The 23,244-nt window shown below is 45.0% G+C and overlaps 3 non-coding genes across 3 annotated transcripts; 2 read left to right on the forward strand and 1 right to left on the reverse strand.

The window, feature by feature from the left end:
- Nucleotides 1-11,186: 11,186 nt before the first annotated feature.
- Nucleotides 11,187-11,259, reverse strand: trnav-cac (transfer RNA valine (anticodon CAC)). The gene has a single exon. It is a non-coding gene; the product is annotated as a tRNA-Val (tRNA).
- A 6,338-nt stretch (nt 11,260-17,597) lies between these two features.
- trnap-agg (transfer RNA proline (anticodon AGG)) lies at nt 17,598-17,687 on the forward strand. The gene is given in 2 exon segments: nt 17,598-17,633; nt 17,652-17,687. It is a non-coding gene; the product is annotated as a tRNA-Pro (tRNA).
- Nucleotides 17,688-21,918: 4,231 nt separating this feature from the next.
- Nucleotides 21,919-21,991, forward strand: trnar-acg (transfer RNA arginine (anticodon ACG)). The gene has a single exon. It is a non-coding gene; the product is annotated as a tRNA-Arg (tRNA).
- The last annotated feature ends 1,253 nt before the right edge of the window (nt 21,992-23,244 follow it).

Here is a 23,244-nt window from a genome sequence, read left to right on the forward strand (position 1 = left end):
GTAGAGGGAGCTTTGCTCTGTTTCTAACTCCATGCTGTATCTATCCTGGGAATTGTTTGATCGGGAGAGTGTAGAGTGAGCTTCACTCTGCATCTATCCCTGTGCTGTATCTGTCCTGGGAGTATTTAATGGCGACAGTGTAGAGAGAGCTTTACTCTGTATCTAACCCCGTGCTGTACCCGTCCTGGGATTGTTTGATGGGGACGGTGTAGAGGGAGCTTTACTCTGTATCTAACCCCGTGCTGTTCCTGTCCTGGGAGTGTTTGATGGTGACAGTGTAGAGGGAGCTTTACTCTGTATCTAACCCCGTGCTGCACCTGTCCGGAGTATGTTTCATGGGGTCAGTGTACAGGGAGCTTTACTCTGTATCTAATCCCGTGCTGTATCTGTCCAAGTGTGTTTGATGGGGACAGTGTAGAGGGAGCTTTACTCTGTATCTAACCCCGTGCTGTATCTGTCCAAGTGTGTTTGATGGGGACGGTGTAGAGGGAGCTTTACTCTATATCTAACCCCGTGCTGTATCTGTCCTGAGTGTGTTTGGTGGGGACAGTTTAGAGGCAGCTTTACTCTGTATCTAACCCCGTGCTGTACCTGTCCTGGGAGTGTTTGATGGGGACAGTGTAGAGAGAGCTTCCCTCTGTATCTAACCCCATGCTGCACCTGTCCTGAGTATGTTTGATGGGGACAGTGTACAGGGAGCTTTACTCTGTATCTAACCCCGTGCTGTACCTGTCCTGGGAGTGTTTGATGGGGGACAGTGTAGAGGGAGCTTTACTCTGTATCTAACCCCGTGCTGTACCTGTCCTGGGAGTGTTTGATGGGGACAGTGTAGAGGGAGCTTTACTCTGTATCTAACCCCGTGCTGCACCTGTCCGGAGTATGTTTCATGGGGTCAGTGTACAGGGAGCTTTACTCTGTATCTAACTCCATGCTGTATCTATCCTGGGAATTGTTCGATGGGGACAGTGTAGAGTGAGCTTCACTCAGCATCTATCCCTGTGCTGTATCTGTCCTGGGAGTATTTAATGGCGACAGTGTAGAGAGAGCTTTACTCTGTATCTAAGCCCGTGCTGTATCTGTCCTGGGAGTGTCTGATGGGGACGGTGTACAGCGAGCTTTACTTTGTATCTAACCCCGTGCTGTACCTGTCCTGGGCGTGTTTGATGGGGACAGTGTAGAGGGAGCTTTACTCTGTATCTAACCCCGTGTTGTATCTGTCATGGGAGTGTTTGATGGGGACAGTGTAGAGGGAGCTTTACTCTGTATCTAACCCCGTGCTGTATCTGTCCTGGAAGTGTTTGATGGGGACAGTGTAGAGGGAGCTTTACTCTGTATCTAACCCCGTGCTGTACCTGTCCTGGGAGTGTTTGATGGGGACAGTGTAGAGGGAGCTTTACTCTGTATCTAACCCCGTGCTGTATCTGTCCTGGGTGTGTTTGAAGCGGACAGTGTCGAGGGAGCTTTACGCTGTATCTAACCCCGTGCTGTACCTGTCCTGGGAGTGTTTGATGGGGACAGTGTAGAGGGAGCTTTACTCTGTATCTAATCCCGTGCTGTATCTATCCTGGGAGTGTTTGATGGGGACGGTGTAGAGGGAGCTTTACTCTGTATCTAACCCCGTGCTGTACCTGTCTTGGGAGTGTTTGACGGGGACTGTGTCGAGGCAGCTTTACTCTGTATCTAACCCTGTGCTGTACCTGTCCAGGGAGTGTTTGATGGGGACGGTGTAGAGGGAGCTTTACTCTGTATCTAACCCCGTGCTGTACCTGTCCTGGGAGTGTTTGATGGGGACAGTGTGGAGGGAGCTTTACTCTGTATCTAACCCCGTGCTGTATCTGTCCTGGGAGTGTATGAAGGGGACAGTGTAGAGGGAGCTTTACTCTGTATCTAACCCCGTGCTGTATCTGTCCTGGGAGTGTATGAAGGGGACAGTGTCGAGGCAGCTTGACTCTGCATCTGAAGCCTTGCTGTATCTGTCCTGGGAGTATTTAATGGCGACAGTGTAGAGGGAGCTTTGCTCTGTTTCTAACTCCATGCTGTATCTATCCTGGGAATTGTTTGATCGGGACAGTGTAGAGTGAGCTTCACTCTGCATCTAAAGCCTTGCTGTATCTGTCCTGGGAGTATTTAATTCCGACAGTGTAGAGAGAGCTTTACTCTGTATCTAACCCCGTGCTGTACCCGTCCTGGGAGTGTTTGATGGGGACAGTGTCGAGGGAGCTTTACTCTGTATCTAACCCCGTGCTGTACCTGTCCTGGGAGTGTTTGATGGTGACAGTGTAGAGGGAGCTTTACTCTGTATCTAACCCCGTGCTGCACCTGTCCGGAGTATGTTTCATGGGGTCAGTGTACAGGGAGCTTTACTCTATATCTAATCCCGTGCTGTATCTGTCCAAGTGTGTTTGATGGGGACAGTGTAGAGGGAGCTTTACTCTGTATCTAACCCCGTGCTGTACCTGTTCTGGGAGTGTTTGATGGGGGACAGTTTAGAGGGAGCTTTACTCTGCATCTATCCCCGTGCTGTATCTGTCCAAGTGTGTTTGATGGGGACGGTGTAGAGGGAGCTTTACTCTATATCTAACCCCGTGCTGTATCTGTCCTGAGTGTGTTTGGTGGGGACAGTTTAGAGGCAGCTTTACTCTGTATCGAACCCCGTGCTGTACCTGTCCTGGGAGTGTTTGATGGGGACAGTGTAGAGAGAGCTTCCCTCTGTATCTAACCCCGTGCTGCACCTGTCCTGAGTATGTTTGATGGGGACAGTGTACAGGGAGCTTTACTCTGTATCTAATCCCGTGCTGTATCTGTCCTGGGTGTGTTTGATGGGGACAGCGTAGAGGGAGCTTTACTCTGTATCGAACCCCATGCTGCACCTGTCCTGGGTGTGTTTGATGGGGACAGTGTAGTGGGAGCTTCCCTCTGTATCTAAGCCCGTGCTGCACCTGTCCTGAGTGTGTTTGATGGGGACAGTGTACAGCGAGCTTTACTCTGTATCTAATCCCGTGCTGTATCTGTCGCAGGAGTGTTTGATGGGGACAGTGCAGAGGGAGCTTTACACTGTATCTAACCCCGTGCTGTACCTGTCCTGAGTGTGTTTCATGGGGACAGTGTACAAGGAGCTTTACTCTGTATCTAGCCCCATGCTGTATCTGTCCTGGGAGTCTTTGATTGAGACAGTGTAGAGGGAGCTTTTCTCTGTATCTAACCCCGTGCTGTACCTGTCCTGAGTGTGTTTCATGGGGACAGTGTACAGGGAGCTTTACTCTGTATCTAACCCCGTGCTGTACTTGTCCTGAGTGTGTTTCATGGGGACAGTGTACAGGGAGCTTTACTCCGTCTCTAACCCCATGCGAGACATGTTCTGGGACTGTTTGATGGGGGACAGTTTAGAGGGAGCTTTACTCTGTATCTAACCCCGTGCTGTACCTTTCCTGAGTGTGTTTCATGGGGACAGTGTAGAGCGAGCTTTACTCTGTATCTAACCCCGTGCTGTACCTGTCCTGAGTGTGTTTCATGGGGACAGTGTACAGGGAGCTTTACTCCGTCTCTAACCCCATGCGAGACATGTTCTGGGACTGTTTGATGGGGGACAGTTTAGAGGGAGCTTTCCTCTGTATCTAACCCCGTGCTGTACCTGTCCTGGGAGTGTTTGATGGGGATAGTGTAGAGGGATCTTTATTCTGTATCTAATCCCGTGCTGTACCTGTCCTGGGAGTGTTCGATGGGGGACAGTGTAGAGGGAGCTTTACTCTGTATCTCACCCCGTGCTGTACCTGTCCTGAGTGTGTTTGATGGGGACAGTGTAGAGGGAGCTTTACTCTGTATCTAATCCCGTGCTGTACCTGTCCTGGGAGTGTTCGATGGGGGACAGTGTAGAGGGAGCTTTACTCTGTATCTCACCCCGTGCTGTATCTGTCCTGGGAGTGTTTAATGGGGACAGTGTCGAGGGAGCTTTACTCTGGATCTAACCCCGTGCTGCACCTGTCCTGGGTGTGTTTGATGGGAACAGTGTCGAGGGAGCTTTACTCTGTATCTAACCCCGTGCTGTACCTGTCCTGGGTGTGTTTGATGGGAACAGTGTACAGGGAGCTTTACTCTGTATCTAATCCCGTGCTGTATCTGTCCTGGGTGTGTTTGATGGGGACAGTGTAGAGGGAGCTTCACTCTGTATCTAAGCCCGTGTTGTACCTGTCCTGGGAGTGTTTGATGCAGACAGTGTCGAGGGAGCTTTACTCTGTATCTCACCCCGTGCTGCACCTGTCCTGAGTGTGTTTCATGGGGACAGTGTACAGGGAGCTTTACTCTGAATCTAATCCCGTGCTGTATCTGTCCTGGGTGTGTTTGATGGGGATGGTGTAGAGGGAGCTTTACTCTGTATCTAACCCCGTGCTGTATCTGTCCTCAGTGTGTTTGGTGGCGACAGTGTCGGGGGAGCTTTTCTCTGTATCAAACCCCGTGCTGTATCTGTCCTGGGTGTGTTTGATGGGGACAGTGTAGAGGGAGCTTTCCTCTGTATCTAAGCCCGTGCTGCACCTGTCCTGAGTGTGTTTGATGGGGACAGTGTAGAGGGAGCTTTACTCTGTATCTAACCCCGTGCTGTATCTGTCGCAGGAGTGTTTGATGGGGACAGTGCAGAGGGAGCTTTACACTGTATCTAACCCCGTGCGGCACCTGTCCTGAGTGTGTTTGATGGGGACAGTGTAGAGGGAGCTTTACTCTGTATCTAACCCCGTGCTGTATCTGTCCTGGGAGTGTTTGATGGGGACAGTGCAGAGGGAGCTTTACTCTGTATCTAACCCCGTGCTGTATCTGTCCTGGGAGTGTTTGATGGGGACAGTGTCGAGGGAGCTTTACTCTGGATCTAACCCCGTGCTGCACCTGTCCTGGGAGTGTTTAATGGGGACAGTGTAGAGGGAGCTTTACTCTGTATCGAACCCCGTGCTGTATCTGTCCTGGGAGTGTTTGATGGGGACAGTGTAGAGGGAGCTTTACTCTGTATCTAACCCCGTGCTGGACCTGTCCTGAGTGTGTTTGATGGGGACAGTGTAGAGGGAGCTTTACTCTGTATCTAACCCCGTGCTGTACCTGTCCTGGGAGTGTTTGATGGGGACAGTGTGGAGGGAGCTTTACTCTGTATCTAACCCCGTGCTGTACCTGTCCTGAGTGTGTTTGATGGGGACAGTGTAGAGGGAGCTTTACTCTGTATCTAACCCCGTGCTGTATCTGTCCTGGGAGTGTTTGATGGGGACAGTGTAGAGGGAGCTTTACTCTGTATCTAACCCCGTGCTGTATCTGTCCTGGGAGTGTTTGATGGGGACAGTGTAGAGGGAGCTTTACTCTGTATCTAACCCCGTGCTGTATCTGTCCTGGGAGTGTTTGATGGGGACAGTGTAGAGGGAGCTTTACTCTGGATCTAACCCCGTGCTGCACCTGTCCTGGGACTGTCTGATGGGGGACAGTGTAGAGGGAACTTTATTCTGTATCTAACCCCATGCTGTATCTGTCCTGGGAGTGTTTGATTGAGACAGTGTAGAGGGAGCTTTTCTCTGTATCTAACCCCGTGCTGTACCTGTCCTGAGTGTGTTTCATGGGGACAGTGTACAGGGAGCTTTACTCCGTATCTAACCCCGTGCGAGACCTGTCCTGGGAGTGTTTGATGGGGACAGTGTAGAAGAAGCTTTATTCTGTATCAAATCCCGTGCTGTATCTGTCCTGGGAGTGTTTGATGGGGGACAGTGGAGAGGGAGCTTTACTCTGTATCAAATCCCGTGCTGTATCTGTCCTGGGAGTGTTTGATGGGGACGGTGTAGAGGGAGCTTTACTCTGTATCTAACCCCGTGCTGTACCTGTCTTGGGAGTGTTTGATGGGGACTGTGTAGAGGGAGCTTTACTCTGTATCTAACCCTGTGCTGTACCTGTCCTGGGAGTGTTTGATGGGGATGGTGTAGAGGGAGCTTTACTCTGTATCTAACCCCGTGCTGTACCTGTCCTGGGAGTGTTTGATGGGGACAGTGTGGAGGGAGCTTTACTCTGTATCTAACCCCGTGCTGTACCTGTCCTGAGTGTGTTTGATGGGGACAGTGTAGAGGGAGCTTTACTCTGTATCTAACCCCGTGCTGTACCTGTCCTGGGAGTGTTTGATGGGGACAGTGTGGAGGGAGCTTTACTCTGTATCTAACCCCGTGCTGTACCTGTCCTGAGTGTGTTTGATGGGGACAGTGTAGAGGGAGCTTTACTCTGGATCTAACCCCGTGCTGCACCTGTCCTGGGAGTGTTTGATGGGGGACAGTGTAGAGGGAACTTTATTCTGTATCTAACCCCATGCTGTATCTGTCCTGGGAGTGTTTGATTGAGACAGTGTAGAGGGAGCTTTTCTCTGTATCTAACCCCGTGCTGTACCTGTCCTGAGTGTGTTTCATGGGGACAGTGTACAGGGAGCTTTACTCCGTATCTAACCCCGTGCGAGACCTGTTCTGGGAGTGTTTGATGGGGGACAGTTTAGAGGGAGCTTTACTCTGTATCTAACCCCGTGCTGTACCTGTCCTGGGTGTGTTTGATGGTAAGAAGTCTCACAACACCAGGTTAAAGTCCAACAGGTTTATTTGGTAGCAAATACCATTAGCTTTCGGAGCGCTGCTCCTTCGTCAGATGGAGTGGTCTCTGTTCTCAAACAGGGCACAGACACAGAAATCAAATTACAGAATCTGCTTTCTTGCATCTTTGTAGAAACTTGATGTCTGTGTCGATATGCGCGATCTTCTTGGAGATCCTCCCCACTTGGAGCCGGCAGTCGATGGTAGACATGATGTGGAGATGCCGGCGTTGGACTGGGGTAAGCACAGTAAGAAGTCTCACAACACCAGGTTAAAGTCGACGCCACAAAGATGGTGATTAAATATGTTTGTCTGCACCGGTAAACGCATTAAATTTTGTTGCGGACTGAACGAGTTGCGAATATATGTACAAACAATACAAACATTTATTTCCTGCCATTGCATCCTAAATAACAGCATTTCTGATTTTCCGAAAGGCAATTGAATTAATGTAAGGTCCGATTTTCCGAAAAGCATTTGAGTTGATGTAACATCGAGATTCACATAATGGTGAGCAATGATGGTGGCACAGTGGGACGGCACAGTGGCACATTGGTTAGCACTGCGGCCTCACAGACACCTGGGTTCGACTCAAGGCTTGGGTCACTGTCTGTGTTGAGTTTGCACGTTCTACCCGTGTTCCCCGGGTCCTGGTTTCCTCCCACAGTCCAAAGATGTGCAGGCGAGGTGGATAGGCCATGCTAAATTTCCCCTTAGTGCCAGGGGGCGAGGTAGGTAAACACATGGGGTCATGGGGATAGGGCCTGGGTGGGATTGTGTTCGATGCAGTCTCGATGGGCCGAATGGCCTCCCTCTTCACTGCATGATTCTAGGAAGGTAAACCATGCAGGCTTCGCACTCCCTTAATAAGGAAGGTCCGAAAGTGCTTCTGCCGGGTTTTGATCCGGGGATCTTTCACGTGTGAGGCGAACGTGATAACCATGACATTACATGAACAGCTGACAGCATATTTTAGCTAATCGGCCTGTCTGCAATGTCCAACTGCGCTGCGTTGCTCCAGGTTCCAATGGATAGACTGAGAGCCCATGCCACTGAATTCAAGAAGAAAACCGGTACTTTTAACCTGATTTCAGAATTTATCTTGAACATCAAAATTTAAAAGCTTTCGTTTGGCAAATATCTAAGTGAGCATTGATTTCTGCCCATTCATTAATGCATCATTTTCATCTTCCTTCGAATGATCTCAACAAATTGTAATCAGTAATAAAAGTAAATTACTGCGGATGCTGGAATCGGAAACCAAAAGAGAAAATGCTCGAAAATCTCGCAATGTCTGACAGCTCCTGTTAGGAGAGAAAAGGGCTGACCTTTCGAGTCCAGATGACATTTTGTGAAAGCTCATTGAGCAATTGTACTCAGTATTTGTTTTATTATTCAATATTTAGTATCAATACATTATTTAACACATATGTCTTCATTATGAATTGAATATCTCTGGAATTGAATATCACTGAATTGCAAACATAACTGACCAACAGAACGAATCGAATCACCGGGTAATACAGATCGCAATTTTGAGATTGATCATAACCAGCTTTTAAACAAAGTCAACTACGTTTTAAATGGAAGTGATTCAAGAATTAACTGTTCGTGACAATTGAGCCTTTTTTTATTATGGGCGTGAAATATTCAGGCGCATAAATTCCGGCCATTTATAGGAAGGTCCAGAAGATCTGCACTGAGTCCCGATTCTCTCATCTGTTTGAGTGTTTTTTTTTTCTATTTCTTTGTTGTGAAGAACGATTTTTTAAAAGAATCGTCTGGGAAATGAACGCCATTTCTGATAGATCACTTACAATATAACTTGTGTCAGTCTTCTGGAGCAGACGCTACTATTAGAAACGTTTCATTCTTGTCAGTGCATCAAAAAAAAGTCAGCATTTCTTATTTTACAGAAAACATTGGAGGCCGATGTCAGAGCAACAATAATATGCCTGTAATATTGAGGTTCAGATAATGTTGAGAAACGAACTGAAATCATGCAATTTTCCTTCACGCGACATGAGAAAGCTTAATGAATGTTTCTGCTCCGTTTCGAACCAGGACCTTTCCGCGTGTCAGACGAACATAATAACCACTACACTGGAGAAACAGCTGGACGCAAACTGCAGCAAATCGGACTGTCCGCAATGTTCAACAGCTGCAGGTTCCAATGGTCAGACTGAGAGCCCATGCTTCTTAATTCAGGAAGATAACCGTTGCTTTCAATCTGATTGCTCAACTTATTTTGAACATCAAAATTTAAAAGCGTTCTTCTGGCAAATATCTAAGGGAACAATGATTTCTAGCCTTTCATTAATGCATCATTCTATAGCTATACGATAAATGGCAGAACCATAAAGGGTGTAGATACGCAGAGGGACCTGGGTGTGCAAGTCCACAGATCCTTGAAGGTGACGTCACAGGTGGAGAAGGTAGTGAATAAGGCATATGGCATGCTTGCCTTTATAGGGCGGGGCATAGAGTATAAGGTTGGAGTCTGATGTTGCAGATGTACAGAACGTTGGTTCGGCCGCATTTGGAATACTGCGTCCAGTTCTGGTCGCCACACTACCAGAAGGACGTGGAGGCTTTGGAGAGAGTGCAGAGGAGGTTGACCTGGATGTTGTCTGGTATGGAGGGGCTTAGTTATGAGGAGAGATTGGGTAAACTGGGGTTGTTCTCACTGGAAAAACGGAGGATGAGGGGAGACTTAATAGAGATGTATAAAGTTATGAAAGGCATAGATAGGATGAACGGTGGGAAGCTTTTCCCCAGGTCGGTGGTGACGTTCACGAGGGGTCATGGGTTCAAGGTGAACGGGGGGAGGTTTAACACAGATATCAGAAGGACATATTTTACACAGAGGGTGGTGGGGGCCTGGAATGCGCTGCCAGGCAAGGTGGTGGAGGCGGACACACTGGGAACGTTTAAGACTTATCTAGATAGCCACATGAACGGAGTGGGAATGGAGGGATACAAAAGAATGGTCTAGTTTGGACCAGGGAGCAGCACGGGCTTGGGCTAGTTCCTGTGCTGTATTGTTCTTTGTTCTTTGTTCTTTATTCTCATCTTCCTTCGAATAATCTCAACCAATTGTTCTCAGCAATAAAAACAAATTACTGCGGATACTGGAATCGGAAACCAAACGAAAAAATGCTGGAAAATCTCACAACGTCTGACAGCACCTGTAAGAAGAGAAAGGAGCTGACGTTTCGAGTCCAGATGACACTTCAACAACGTTCATTGTACAATTGTACTCAGTATTTGTTTCAATATTTAGTCTCAATGCATTATTTAACACAGATGTCTTCATTATGAATTGAATATCTCTGAAATTGAATATCATAGAATTGTAAATATAACTGACCAACAGGAATCGAGTCACCGGGGAATACAGATCACAATTATGAGATTGACCATAGCGAACTACATTTAAGCAAAGTGAACTACATTTAAATAGACGAGATTGAAGAATTATTGACACTTGAGTCTTTTCTTTTTTGAGTGTGAAACATTCAGGCGCATAAATTCCGGCCATTTAAATGAAAGTTCAGTAGATCCGCACTGAGTCTCGATTTCCTCATTTGTCTGAGTGTTTTTTTTCCCATTTCTTTGTTTTGAAGAACGATTTAAAAAAAGATTCTTCTGGGAAATGTGCGCCATTTCCTACACTTCGCTTACCGTATCACTCGTGTCAGTCCCCTGGAGCACATACTACTATTCGAAAAGTTCCAGATGGTGATTAGCTACGTTAATCTGCACCTATAAACTCTTTAAATTCTGTTGTAGACTGAACGTGATGCGAATATGCGCACAGTGTCAAAATCGAAAGGTTTCTTTCCTGTCAGTTCGTCAAAAAGCTATCAACATTCTTATTTTACAGAAATCATTTGAGGCCGAGGTCAGAGCAAAGATCATATGGCTGCAACATCAAGATGCGGATAATGTTCAGCAACGAAGATCTAATACAAATAGGAAATATACAGTAAATGGCAGAACCCTTAAGAATATTGATAGGCAAAGGGATCTGGGTGTACAGGTATACAGGTCACTGAAAGTGGCAATGCAGGTGGAGAAGGTAGTCAAGAAGGCATACCCATGCTTGCCTTCATCGGCCGGGGCATTGAGTTTAAAAATTGGCAAGTCATGTTGCAACTTTATAGAACCTTAGTTAGGCCGCACTTGGAATATAATATTTAAATTTGGTCGCCACACTACCAGAAGGATGTGGAGGCTTTGGAGAGGGTAAAGAAAAGATTTACCAGGATGTTGCCCTCTTTTTAGGTCAAACCAAACCAAGTCAACAAACTCAGATTAAATCAGGACAAAGTAAAAGGGGCAGCTCCCCAAAAAGGAGGGGAACAGCCCGAACAGAAATCAAAGTACAAAGGAAACTTAAAAACATCAAATTAAAATGTGATTATTGGGGTCAATAATGCACCCCAACCACTGCGGTGCCCAGCGGGCACGGAAAGCGTCAACCTAGCATGGTCGGTGCATGCGTGGAGGGCTGGTTGCTATGCTGTAATTTTCTTTGTTCTTTATATTGAAATCATACAGATTTCCTCACCCTAAATTAGAAAGCTTAATGAACGTTTCTGCCCGGTTTTGAACTGGGAACCTTTCGCGTGTGAGGTGAATGTGATAACCACTACACTACAGAAACAGGTGACAGCAATGATAGCAAATCCGCCTCTCTGCAATGTTCAACTGTGCTGTGTTGCTGCAGTTTCAAATGGTTCGACTGAGAGCCCATGTCCCTTGTTTCAGGAAGATAACCGTTACTGTCAATATGATTGTTCAACTTATCTTGAACTTCAAAATTTTAAAGCGATCGCCTGTCAAATATCTAAGGCAACAATGAATTCCACTCATTCATTAATGCATTATTTTCATCTTCCTTCGAATAATCTCAACCAATTGTGCTCATTAATGAAAGCAAATTACTGCAGATGATGGAATCTGAAACCAAAGGAGAAAATGCTGGAAAATCTCACAAGGTCTGGCAGCATCTGTAAGGAGAGAAAAGAGCTGACGTTTCGAGTCCAGATGACATTTTGTCAAAGCTCATTTTACAATTGTACTCAGTATTTGTTTCAATATTTAATATCAATACATTGTTTAACACATATGACTTCATTATGAATTGAATATCTCGGAAATTGAATATCACTGAATTGCAAACATAACTGGCCAACGAAAAGAGTCGAGTCACCGGGTAATACAGATCCCATGGTTGTTTGTTTGAGATTGGCCATCATCAGCTTTTAAACAAAGTCAACTATAATTAAATGGAAGAGATTGAAGAATTATCGGTGAGGTATACTTGAGCCTTTTTTATTATAAGTGTGAAACATTCAGGCGTATAAATTCCGGCCACCTATAGGAAAGTCTAGTTGATCCGCACTGAGTCTCCATTTCTTCATCTGTCTGTGTGTTTTTTCCGATTTCCATGTTATGAAGAACAATTTTTAAAAAAAGATTCTTCTGGGAAATGTGTGCCATTTCCTCTAGTTCACTTCGAGTATCACTTGTGTCTGTCTTGTTGAGCACACACTCCTATTAGACATGTTTCAGATGGTGATTCGCTATTTTAGTTTGCACCTATGAACCCATTAAATTCTGTTGTCCACTGAACAAGATGATACTATGTGCACGTTCTCAAAATAGAGACGTTTCTTTCCTGTCAGTGCGTCGAAAAAATCAGCATTTCTTATTCGCAGAAACCATTTGAGTTTGAGGTCAGAGCAAAGATAATATTGTTGTAATGTCGAGATTCGGATAATGTTCAGCAACGAACTGAAATCATACAGGATTTCCCTCATCTTCCATGAGAAAGCTTAACGAATGCTGCTTCCCTGTTTCGGACCAGGAACTTTTTGTGTTTTAGGCGAACGGGATAACCACTCCACTGCAGAAACAAGTGATAGGATTGGGGCCTCAATGGGCCTGACTACAATGTTTAACTCCACTATGTTGCTGCAGGTTTGAGTGGTATGATTGCGGGCCCATATCACTTAATACAAGAGCACATCCCTGACTTTCAACCTGATATCTCAACTTATCTTGTTCTTCAAAATTAAAAAGAGTTCGTCCGGCAAATGTCTAAGAAAGCACTGATTTGTGCTCAATCATCAATGCTTCATTCTTATCTTCCTGCGAATAATTTCAACCAATTATACTCAGTATTTTTTTCATACAATCATAGAATCAGTGCAGAAAAGGTATTCGATCGAACGAATCAGCAGCGACGCCAGGACATCATAACCAGGCCATTTCCCTCGTTTCCCCCGCAACGCTACTCCTTTCGCATGGCTATTCAATCTAACCAAAGGGTAATTTAGCATGCCCAATCCACCTTGGATCTTCATTCAATTTTTAATATCAATACAGTTATTCAATATGTATGTCCAAATTCTGAATTTAATATCTCTGGAATATACAATCGGTCTGACTGCATTGTACAACTCCGCTCTATTGCTGCAGATTCGAATGGTTAGGACTGAGAGTCCATTTACCTCAGTGCAAGAAGACAACTGTTACTCTCAACGTGATGTCTCAACTTGTCTCGAATTTCAAAATTTAAAAGCGTTCATCGGACAAATGTCTAAGGGAGCAATGATTTCTGCTCCATCATTGATGCATCATTCTCATATACCATCGATTAACTTCAAACAGTTATATCCAGTATTTGTTCGGTAATCAACATTTAATATCAATCAATTTATTTAACACAGATGTCTTCATTGCGGATTGAATATGTCTGAAATATACAACATTGAATTGCAAATATTATTGACCAACAAAATAAATCGAGTCACGGGTAATACACATCCCATGGTGCTTTCTTGAGTTTGACCATGATCAGCTTTTAAACCAAATCAAATATCTTTAAAGGGAAGAGATTCAAGAATGATCTGTTAGTTATACTTGATCCCTCTTTATTCTGTGTGACAAACATTCTGGCGCCTAAATCTCGTTCATCTATAGGAGATCCAGACGGTCTGCTTTGATTCTCGATTTCCTCTTCTGTCTGAGAGGTTTTCCCTATTTCGTTATTATGAAGAACAATTTTCAAAAGATGCTTCGGGAAAATGTGCTCCATTTCCTCTCGTTCAGTGACAGTATCACTTGTATCTGTATTTTTAAGCACACAATACGATTAGACATGTTTCAGTTGGTGATGAATTATGTTAGTCTGCATTTATAAACCTATTAAATTCTGGTGTGGACTGAAAATATTGCTAATATGTGCACGGTTTTAAAAAAGGAACATCTATTTCCTCTCATTGCGTCATGAAAATACAAGGTTTCTGATTTTGCTGAAAGCTTTTGAGGCCGAGGTGAGCGCAAATATAACATGGCTGTAACATCGAGTTTCGGATAATGTTCAGCTACAATCTGAAATTATACAGACTTCCCTCAACCTTAATGAACAAATTTCACTAATGCTTCTGCTCGATTTCGAACGTGGGCCGTTGCGTGCGTGAGGCAAGTGCAATCAGCACTACACCACAGAAACTGTTGGCTGCTCCGTAGCCCAAGGGGACTGTCTTGAAATGTTGCAACATTCATTGGGAATGCTGTAGACGCATTAATCTAAGAATGATCGAAAATGGTTGACAATGGCACAGAACGATGAGAGGCTCATCAATCCATCAGATCTATGCGAATTATTTTATGAGGAGCTAAACAATTAACATGTCGTTGAGGGATTGGTGGGTCGAAAGGCCTGTTCCTGTGCTGAACTGTTCTTTGTTCCAATTTCAATTTCCTCCTCTCATTCCATGAAGCTGATTTTTCTCCCTTTTAATTCATTGAAAAATCCCCATTTGAAGAAGGAGTTTCTGCGGAATCCATGTACAATTTGCTTTAACAACCTTTCCCTTACCCAATGGCAGGAAGTATTGGATTTAGCTTCGCGATATAGTTTTCAATGTAAACATATATTTATTTATGCAATTGATTTCATATCGATTTTAGAAAACGAATTTAAGTCTGATGAAGCATCTCCTCATTATTTCTGAATTATATCTAAGATAAAGACATTTACTCCACAACATCACACAGAGTGTGGAATATAACAGACGCGAATGAATCACCTACACCTGAAACAGTCTTCTTGTGTTGTCCTCCTGTGTCCCGAACATCCGAACAGAGAACCTCGAGAATGGATGCGGAATCTGTCGTGTTCACACGGACTTCACACAGGGCAACACAGTAGCACAGTGGTTAGCACTGCTGCTTCATAGCTCCAGGGACCTGGGTTCAATTCCCGGCTTGGGTCACTGTTTGTGTGGAGTTTGCACATTCTCCTCGTGTCTGCGTGGGTTTCCTTCCAAAGATATGCGTGTTAGGTTGATTGGCCATACTAAAATTACCCTTAGTGTCCTGAGATGCGGAGGTTAGCGGGATTAGTGGATAGATATGGGGGTAGGGCTTGGGTGAGATTATGTTCGGTGCAGACTCGATGGGCCAAATGGCCTCTTTCTGCACTGTAGGGTTTCTATGATTCTATGATACACGGACGGCGGAATGTGGCGACGAGAGGATTTTTACAGTAACTTGCAGTATTAATGTAAGCCTGGTTGTGACACCAGTAAATAAATTCTGGACACGGACACATCCAGAACATGTTTGGCGGTAAAAATAAATACATCCATTATTGCTTAGTCTGCAAAAGGGTCACGTCGAGTCGTCAATCAATGATCACCATTGATGAGAAATAGATTTCTGGCTGCTCCTGTTGTTAAAATGTCGTGTTCCATCGCAATGAATATCTAACACGATATTGCCGCACTTACACCACACCAGGGAATTCCAGTTCAGGAAGTTTACTCTGGAGCTAGCACGCTTTTTACGTTGCCAATGAGTTCATTTCTCTTTTGTGTGTCAATGGCTGTGTTAATCTGCTTGGTTATCTTTCTTAGTGATTGTCCGTGTGTCTAGTGGAACAAGCTGCCAGAGGGAGTAGTAGAGGCGGGTACAATTTTATCTTTTAAAAAGCATTTCGACAGTTACATGGGTACGATGGGTATAGAGGGATATGGGTCAAATGCGGGCAATTGGGATTATTTTAGGGGTTTAAAAAAAGGGCGGCATGGACAAGTTGGGCCGAAGGGCCTGTTTCCATTCTGTAAACCTCTATGAATCTATGTTTGAGTCGATCGGTTTGGGAATCTATCACATAGTTTACTTGTCTCTATGTTGATTCTGTGCAGTATCCGAGGCTTCTCGTGAACACGGAGGTGGAAGTATTCATGCATTATCATGGTGAGCAACGCAAACTAATAGGTGTCAGAAATCTGCAGAATAATTCTGGATTTTTAACGAGGGACGTTAGAATTGATGTCACTGTCTGGGCATATATCTATATGGTTATATATCCTTATTCGTGTTGGTCTTTCCGCGTGACCGTGTGTGTATCTGTTCTCCGCATGTCTGCTGGGTTTCCTCGGATGCTGTGGTTTCCTCCAATAGACCAAAGATGTGCGGATGAGTTGGATTGGCCATGATAAATTGACCCCTAGTGTCAGGGAGATTATATGTGCGGTTACGGGAATAGGGCCTCGGTGGAATTGTGGTCGGTACAAACACTCTGGGCCAAATGGCCTCCTTCTCTACTGTCGGGGTTCTACGATTCTACGATCTTTATAAGTGTCAGTCTTTTCAGGTTGCCGTGTGTGTACCTGTTTCCAATATGCGGCTGTGCTGTCCACGGGAGAACACTCTCTGATCACTTATGAAAGATCACAACCCCTTTCTAAAGGAGTTGTCTGTTTGAAGATGTAAAGATGGGCGGAGAGATGGAGTCCCCTTGGACCTCCTAGCATCCCCCTGACTGTTTCAACATCTCCAATTGCAGACCTGATTCAGACAGTGATCAGTCTCTCTGTTTCTGGTGTTCAGTCTCGAACCATGGGGGTGAAACTCTGTCTCACTCTGGTTATTGTCCTGATTGCAGGTTTGTCATTTTGAACTTCTGCGTGACATCTGCCAGTCACCAGATTCATTCCCCATTTCCATCTCGAGGGTATTATTCCATTGTTGTTACTCCTTCTAACCCACTGCGTGTCTGTTGCCTATTTTCAGACATGAGTAACGGTGACTCAGTGTCCCAGTCAGAACAAGGAGTTCAAGCAGCTGAGGGTGAAGATTCAGCAATACCCTGCAGTTACTCGGGATCGAGTTTAAGTACACAACATTAACTGTTCTGGTATCGCCAGTATACACACCGAGCTCCTCATTGACTGCTCAGAGCCGCTAATGTACCGAAACGGCTCCAGGTTTCTTATACTGCAGCGGGAATCTCAACCTGAAACAAAATTCTTTTCACTTGCCCATGAAAGATTTGAAGGTGACAGACAGCGCCGAGTATTACTGTGCACTGAGAGCCACAGTGAATGAGGCTCCCGCGGACCTCAGACAAAATCTGGCACAGGTCGATAATCAATGATTCATTGTCAGGACAACACATGGGGTTAAACTTCAGAGAAAATTTACTCATAGTGAACGTGACAATACAGCCCCGTCTGAGTGTTTTCTCTCACTGAGGTTACTGATTGTCACTGTTGGGAAATTTGACATGTTTTTACTCATATTACTATCACATCAAGTCCAATCGCTCCCCGATCCTTTCACACAAACCCGCAGATCTCCCAGGTGAACCATGTCATCAGTCTGTACTTTAAATGTTCCAGATCTTTTAACTGTCTGACAGACAACACCTTTCAAAAGTGATCAAATATCAAAGGCAGACTCAGAGTTGTCACATTTTGAAGTCGCTGGGTTAAAATAATTGACTGTAACATGTGTACTTTATAAACAAAAGCCCCCAGTTGCAAACAGTCGAGGTTACAACATTGGACGGATATTTTGCTGGAACTTAAAGTCCACAAATGCCGATGCGGTGAGTTATTTAAACAATTTCGGCGTTCACTCAAGGTGTCAGAACTGCTTTGTAGAAAGCTAAACAATTTTTATTTCACTGCCGGCTGACGTGCAGGCTCGTTGGTCTAGGGGTATGATTCTCGCTTAGGGTGTCGCAGTTCATTAGCATGCGAGAGGTCCCGGGTTCAAATCCCGGACGAGCCCCTCATTTGTTTCTTTTTGACCAAGTCAGATGTTGTGATTTGTTTCAGGTGCAAAGGGCTTTCTGCTGACTGGCTCCGAAAAAGAGTCAACGAGGCACAGAGTTTTACAGCACGGAAAGAGCCCACTCGGACACCCACATGTGACATCTGGACGGGAAACGTTAGTTCTGATTCTCGCTCCACAGATAGTGCCAGAAATACTGGCATAACCCAGTATTTTCTGTTTCTATTTCATATTTCGAAAGTCCGCAGTGTGCTGCATTATATAAGACTGTAGGTTTTGGGCTGACAAGTGGCAAGTAACATTCGCGCCACACAAATGCCAGACAATGTCCATCACCTTAAGAGAAAATCTAACCACCGTCTCTTGACTGTCAATAGTTTTTCCACCACTGAATCCCCCGCTGTTAACATCCTTACGGTTACCATTGACCAGATACTCAATTGGACTCGCCACATAAACACAATGGCTACAAGAGCAGGTCAGAGGCCAGGAATACTGTGGCGAATAACTCACCTCCTGACTCCCCAGAGTCTGTCCACCATCTACAAGGCACAAGTCAGGAGCGTGATGGAATATTCCCACCTCGCCTGGATGGGTGCAGCTCCAAAAACACTCAAGAAGATTGACATTATCCAGGACAAAGCAGCCCGCTTGATTGGCACCACATCTACAAGCATTCAATACCACCGCAGCCGATGCTCAGTAGCAGCGATGTGTATCTAAAAGATACACAGCAGCAATTCACCAAAGATCCTTAGACAGCACCTTCGAAACCCACGACCACTTCCATACAGAAGGAAAAGGGTAGTAGACACATGGGAACATCACCACCTGCAAGTTCTCCTCCAAGTCACTCACCATCCTGACTTGGAATTATATTGCCATTCCTTAGCATGGCCTTATTCTGTGGTGTACTCATTTTCTGATTTAGTGCGTACCTCACCCTGAGGCCGTGAACCGCAAAGTATTTTCTCATTTCTCATTTCTGTCATCTCTCCCTCAATGTCAACAAAACGGAGATTGTCATTGACTTCAGAAAGCGTAGAGTAGAACATGCCCCTGCCTCCATCAAAGGGGACGAAGTGGAATGGGTCAAGAGGTTCAGGTTTTTAGGTCTCCAGATCACCAACAACCTGTCCTGGCCTCCCATGCCGACACTATGGTGAAGAAAGCCCATCAACGCCTCTACTTTCTCAGAAGACTTAGGAAATTTGGCATGTCAGCTCCGACTGTCACCAAGTTTTACAGGTGCACCATAGAAAACACTCTTTCTAGTTGTATCACAGCTTGGTATGGCTCCTGCTGTGCCCAAGACCGCAATAAACTACAAAGGGTCGTGAATGTAGCCCAATCCATCACTCAAACCAGCCTCCCATCCATTGATACTGTCGAGGCTTCCTGCTGCCTCGGCAAAGCAGCCAGCATAGTTAAGGACCGCACGCACCCCGGACATTCTCTCTCCCACCTTCTTCCTTCGAGAGAAAGATACAGAAGTCTGAGGTCACGTACTAGCCGACTCAAGAACAGCTTGTTCCCTGCTGCCATCATAATTTTGAATGGACATTATCTTGCATTAAGTTGATCTTTCTCTACACCATGACAATGACTGTAATACCACATTCTGCACTCTCCCGTTTCCTTCTCTATGAACGGTACGCTTTGCCTGTATAGCGCGCAAGAAAAAATGCTTTTCACTGTATACTAATACATGTGACAATAATAAATAAAACCAAATCAAATCATTTCATTTCTCCTGACGTCCAGACTATTCCTGTTGCTACATTTCCTCCCTCCTGAGTTTCAGTCGTTTCAAATTCCCACATTTTTCACCTTTTCCTGTTGTAATGAAAGGCCATGGACGTAAAAGATGAGCTTTGTTTCCCTGTCCACAAATTCTGCCTGAATTCCTAAGTTTCTGCAGCATCTTCCGCCTTCGCTGCAGTTATCTGATCGGTTTTGAATGGCCCAGAGAGCATCTTTTCTTTCAATCAGTGGCTGCTTATAGGCTCCTTGGTGTAGGGGTATGAATCGCATTTTGGTATGCCTTAACCACCGAGATCCCGAGTTGAAATCCGAGACTAACCCTACTGTTTCTTCTTATCCCTGTTACATCAAAACATCGAAACCAGGAGTAGGTCATTGGAACATCATCTCCCATTCATTGTTGTCATGCCTGATAATCAAATTCAATACCCTGATCCGCCATTTAGCACCAAGAGTATATTAAACTTCTCTTGAAATCATAGTGTTCGGCCTCAACTACTTTCTGTGGGAGAGAACTCTGCAGATTCACCACTCTCTGGCTGAAGGAAGTCTCATCATCTCAGCCGTTATCCTCAAACTATTATCCCGAGTTCTGGACTCCCCACTAAAGAGAACATTCTTTCTGAATCTACCCTGTTTCATCCGGTCAGAATGTTATAAGGTTCCATTAGAATCATAGATTCCCTGCAGTACAGAACGAGGCCAATTCGGCCCATCAAGTCTGTACTGACCGCAACCCCATCCAGGCCCCACTCCTGTAACTACGTGCATTCACCCTGCTAATACCCCTGACACTAGGGCCAATTTAACACGGTCAATCAACATTAGCCGCACATCTTTGGACAATGGGAGGAAACCGGAACACCCGGAGGAAACCCATGCAGATACGGGGAAAATGTGCAAACTCAACACAGACAGCGACCCGATGCCAGATTTGAACCTCGGACCCTGGCGTTTTGAGGCGGCAGTGCTAACCAATGTACCACCCAAAACATATCTGCCCAGAAATAGCCAGGATTAGTTGGCAAGAAATGCATTTGCCAATGTTGGACACCTAAGTGTTAAAATAAGCCGCATCCCAGAAGTGACTCGAACACATGCTCCCTGGTTTAGGAAGCCAGTGCCTTACGCGTTAGGTTACTGGGACTATCGGTGAGCTACTGCTGCAACTTTAAAAAGCTGTATATCTCCATCCACATAGACAGTGACTAACCCCAGAATCGAAACCAGGTCCCTGGTATTGTGAGCCAGCAGAACTAGCCACTGTGCCGCCCTCTCCCACGAAGATTTGATCAGATTTCATGAGCTGCAGATTTTGTTTTTTTCTTTGCATTGCAGACTTTGGGATTGGTCCACATGGGGTTTCGTTTGAGAACCTGAGCACAAACTGTGAGGAAACTATCAGCACAACACACTCGCTCGAAAATAAATATATGATCAACAGGGTTGGCTATGTAACTTGACGTTCATTTTATCTCCATTCACCTCTTCAGCTGGCCCCATGATTATGGGTTCAGGGAGCTGCCTGGATGTTTCTTTTTGTTCATGTGGGTGTCGCTGGCTAGATCAGCATGCACTGCCCATCAGTATTTAGCCTTGAGAAAGTTGTGGTGAGCTGCCTTCTTGAAACGTTGTAATCCATTTGTACAGGAACACTTACAGTGCTGTTAGGGAGGGAAGTCCACGAATTTGTCCCAATGACAGTGAAGGAACGGCGATATATTTCCAAATCAGAATGCTGAGGGAATTGAGGGTGGTGTTGGCTGTGTGGCGTTGGAGGGGGGAGGGGGGAGAGGGGGCGGGGGGGGGGGTTGGCAGGGGAGCTGCCAGGTGGAAGCGGTCTTGGGTTTGGGAGATGCTGTCTAAAGTGCCTTTGGTAGATTCCTGCACCATGCAGACAAGTGGAGAATATTCTATCGCACTCCTGACTTGTGCCACGTCGATCGTGGACTGTTTTGTGGGAGTCGGGAGGTGAGTTACTCCCACAGGATTCCCATCCTCTGCCCTGCTCTTTTAGCCACTGAATAAACTGATAACATGCGTGCTGAGTCAGAATAGGTGTGTCTTCTTTCCTGCTCAGTTTGTCGTGAATTTTCCGCACTTTTGTCTTTTCCTGAATGTATTTTGAGGCTCAAGTAAGGGCCAATGCCATATGATTGTAAGATACTACATTCAGGTAATATTCAATCGTGGATTCACTAGCGGGAGGGGTATGGTTTCGAGTCATGTTGTTGACGCTGGATTGATAAAGCAGAGAAGCAGGCTGAAGCTTTGGGAACCAGGGTTCGAATTCCAACACAGCAGATTAACTCAATTCAAGGCAAAGTAGAATTACTGTAAGTGAGTAGAGAAAATTTTAATTATGTAATATTTCCTCACAAAAACGAATATGTTTTGACCATGTTTCTGCCGATTTTGAAGCCTCGGACCGATATATAAACATTGCTGCACGCTGCTTTGCCATGGGCCAGTGGCGCAATGGATAACGCGTCTGACTACGGATCAGAAAATTCCAGGTTCGACTCCTGGCTGGCTCTGTGTGATAATTTAACAGTAGTTCACAAACAGTAGTTCGTGTGGGTGAAAAATGTGTGTTGACAAATTTTGGACCAATTCAGAGAAATGTTGACCAAATGCAGTCAGCTTCTATGATGAAATTTATCTTAGCTAATGATTGTTCAAAAAAGTGTTGACTATTTTAAGAAAAAAATACTGATAAACTTCAATTAAGTTTTTTTTAAAAAAATAGTTTATTTAAATGACGAATTCTCGTTAAAGTATTCGGGGAAAATATGTTAGCAAGTTTAAGCTACTCTTTAAAAAGTTGGAAATTTCTCGAAAAATATGAGGAAACATTACATTTTTCAAAATGGTGAAAACATTTTCTAAAAAGTTGATGAACTCTGATTAAACATGTTTAATTTTAAGAAGCAAAATACACAGAAATGTTTTTTAAAAGTTGACAAATTTCAGTTAAATCAGATGGAGGAATTTCTTTGGAGTAAGTTTAGTTTTGAAAAGTTCAAATTAGCCAGAAGTTTCTGGTTTGTGATGCTGGGATTGTTGTCCATTGGAGCGAAGGAGATTGAGGAGCGATTTAATCGAGGTGGACTAGATTAGGGCAAGTTTAGAGGGGGAGGGGCAAATTTTAAGATATTGGGCAAGGCGGGGGCGAAGAAGATTTGGAAGCAACATTTTTTCCACAGCGAGTGCTCAGGACCTGGAACTCATTGCCTCCGAGAGTGTTGGATGCGGTCAATTTAGGTAATAGAAATTCTGAGGTGGACATGGACTTCCTGAGAAAGAAGATGGGTCTCCAGGAACATTCTTTAGGCAGGTAGATGGATCTCCTCGGTGACATTGAATCTGAAGATCAACCTGTGGAAGCACACCCCTTCCCCGGCCACCGCCCCCACCCACTGTTGAGAACAGTACAGCACAGGAAACAGGCCCTTCGGCCCTCCAAAATGTTTGACAAGAACCCCGCTGATATTAAATGCAAGGGCATCAAAATCAAAAAGGGTATTTTGGAACATTCGTTCTTCGTTGTAGATATTTTCAATTTCATATAACGTGAAAAAGGATATGCAAAATATTCAGACTGTTGAATGGGAACTCCCGACATTGTTACAAGGACAACATTAACCATTTACCTCATTGTCACCACCTCAGAAGCTGTCTTGGCTCAAGGGCCAACATTGCGGTGAATCCTCGTTTCGGTCCCGCTGTGGGGAAAACAACTTCATTGATTCACTGGCCCTGCTCTGACGTAATAAACTGGAGAACAAAG

Source organism: Mustelus asterias, unplaced genomic scaffold, assembly GCF_964213995.1.
Source record: "Mustelus asterias unplaced genomic scaffold, sMusAst1.hap1.1 HAP1_SCAFFOLD_475, whole genome shotgun sequence".
Lineage (NCBI taxonomy): Eukaryota > Metazoa > Chordata > Chondrichthyes > Carcharhiniformes > Triakidae > Mustelus > Mustelus asterias.